This window comes from Pundamilia nyererei, unplaced genomic scaffold (genome assembly GCF_000239375.1).
Source record: "Pundamilia nyererei isolate P.nyererei 1_Seehausen unplaced genomic scaffold, PunNye1.0 scaffold00001, whole genome shotgun sequence".
Classification (NCBI taxonomy): Eukaryota; Metazoa; Chordata; class Actinopteri; order Cichliformes; family Cichlidae; genus Pundamilia; species Pundamilia nyererei.
The window spans coordinates 4,844,087-4,847,139 of NW_005187402.1; positions in this window are offsets into that span (position 1 = coordinate 4,844,087).

Consider the following 3,053-nt stretch of genomic DNA (forward strand, 5'->3'; position numbering starts at 1 on the left):
TGTGTGTGTGTGTGTGTGCGTGCGTTAGGTAGGGGCCCACACAAAGCCCTCAATCAGACAACTTTCAAATTAGCGCTCCATAACTACATCCTGACTGGAGCTTTAGACTTCTGAAATGTATAGTCCTTACAAAATCTCACACACACACACACACACACACACACACACACACACACACACACACACACACACACACACACACACACACACACTTTATCAGTCATTAATCTATCAGGTGTCATTAAGAGGGGGAGGATGGGCTGATTGGAACCAGAGGGAGACAGAGTGATGTCAGACAAACACAAAGCTCTCAAGTGTCTCCACGTCCCCCCTTTTATCCCAATCATCACTGCGCACACACACACACACACACACACACACACACACACACACACACACACACACACACACACACACACACACACACTCTCTCTCTCTCTCTCTCTCTCTCTCTCAGACTTGTATATGTGACTGACATGTAGACAGATAAAAGTGCCTACAAGGAAAACGTTTATTCGCGCCGCTCTGCTCCTCTCCCACATCTGAAGCAGAGCAAAGATCTTCCATAAAGCTGGATCAGTGGAGAGCCCGACGAGAAGATTGAAAAGCTCTGACTGCAACAATAATGGGAAAGTAAGCGTGCGTGAAGACAAATGTGTATCCATAATGAATGAGCTCGTGCTAAGAAGGGCAGAGGGATTGTCTACCCCCCCCTGCCCCACCCTCTTCCTTGATTCCCATGACATATACGGTAACACTTTCAGCATATATGGCTATCTTTGGAGGGCGAGCTATTGTTTAGCAGTGGCAGTAATCTCTTAAAGCAGTGCTGCTTTTCCAGGCTGAGAATGGATCTCTTTATTAACACTGACGGAGGCTCATTATCTATAAATACAGGCGGGAGCCACTAATAAATCATTTCTCATGGCCCTGATAGAGCACTAACCACAAGGCATTAAGGCATCGTGAAAGAAAACCGCACATTGGCAGGCAAAATCCCACTTGTGTGTGTGTGTGTGTGTGTGTGTGTACAAGAGTCACACCAGGCTTTGGCAGCTGGGATGATGGGGCAAGAGCTGGGCTTTTGATTGAAATAGCATGTTGTCTTTTGAGCTCCCATTTCGGCAGCGTTTAAATTATAGTGTCTCTGCGGGGCTGCAGAACGTCTCTAAGGGTGGGAATAAAGTCAGGAAAGAGAAGTTTTTTTTCAGTATATGTGAGGACACTCTGGATATGAGTGAAGGGAAGTTGAACAACTCTTAATTTTCCCCAAATGCTGGTCCAGGCGCTGCAGTAGCAAGATTAATTAGTTTCTCCAGCTTCACAATGGTGTCAAAACCTCGCGTGTGAATTTTCCTGTCACCGGGTGTCGTGTCGTTTGCGGTGATGGCTTTCAGTAAAATTACAAGGGGCGTAGGTTAGGTTCCAGCTGCTACACATAAATTATTTCAGTTTATGTGTAAAGTCACCACTAATTACTTAGTAACTGTTTCTTGCAAGTTTCAAATGTGGAACCTGATAAATTGCGTGCTATAGTTGAGATTTTCTTTACATTTACTTGCATTTCTTACAAGTGGTTGAAAACATCAGTGCACGTGTGAACAAGAAAGTGTTTGATAACAAGTTTGAAATATCAGCTTAAGGGGGGATGCTGTATGTCAGCGCTGTTCCCACAACATCCTCCTGCTGCCTTTAAATGGCTAAAGCGTTATGTGAAAAATGAGAAACTGCTCACTCACGGGCTAATGATTTATGGAAATGCTGTACAAGCTGACCAGGGTTAGGTCAGATTACTGATAAAATGCAGCTAAATACTCCTTGAGAGTGTAACTGTAATATAATTGCACATCTTTTCAAATGAAATCGAAGTTGATTATGGTTACGCATGTTTCTGATTACATGACACAGTTTCTGATTACATGCAACGATGTTAATTGGATTTTTTTCCCGTTATGAACCTTCAAGCTCATTGTCACCGTGTTGGTGTTTAGAAACTGAATGTGCGAGAAGTCACTGGCCAATGAGCATACCACGGGTATTCCTCCTTTCTTAATTTAAGAATGACCATAATATATAAAAATAGATGTGATGTTCTATTTACTATGACCTGAAAACTGATCCAGGGGAGTAATCAGGAAAGGGAAAGGGTACGGTGGCCCTGGAAGGCCAAATGGACTGCAACTTAAGAAAACAACAGCAACAAGAAAAACGCTGCAAAAGCACACAAAACACAACGGAAATAGGAAAAAGAAAACAGAAATAGGAAAAAACTGATTTCCAAAAGCACAAGGGAAGTGTTCCTGGGAAGACAATAACCCGACGGACCAGTTACAGGAACCAAAATATGCTAAGAATTGCTCTTGAAGACACTTACAAGAAGTGGAGGGTCTATTGGTTTTATGAGGAAAGAAAAGATGAGAGGTAAGTGTGTTAGCCTAACTATTAGCCTAAAAATCCATCATCAGTATTATATGAATCATGAGACTAAAACACACTTACCTAGCATGTTTGGTTCCTGAAGTGTTTCTGGGGTTATTGTCTCCCCAGAAACACTTCCCTTGTGCTTTTTGGAAATCTGTTTTTTCCTGTTTCTGTTGTGTTTTGTGTGCTTTTGCAGCATTTTTCTTATTGCTGGTGTTTTCTTAAGTTGCAGTCCATTTGGCCTCTCAGGGCCACCATAGGGGAAAGATCACAGAGCAGGGGAGCCAAGCGTTGTCTCCCATTAATTTCTATATCTCTTGGAAACTTTATGCAACCAGAGGAGTCGCCCCCGTCTGGCCATTAAAAAGAATGCAGAAACTACATCTGTCTTTTATGTGTGTGGTGTTTTCATGCTCAAACAAATGCCCTCCAAGGCAGAATCACACCATCTCTAGCACTGTAGCACAGTCGACCACGTGAATGTGAAATTGTATTTTAGCATCACAATGAGTCTTTTAAATTCAAACCACAGTTTTACAAAACAGCTTTCACATCAAACATAACTGCAGATGCTTGGTGAACGTATTAATTATTATTCATGTCATACAGTGTGTGTGTTTTGTCCCGGCTCT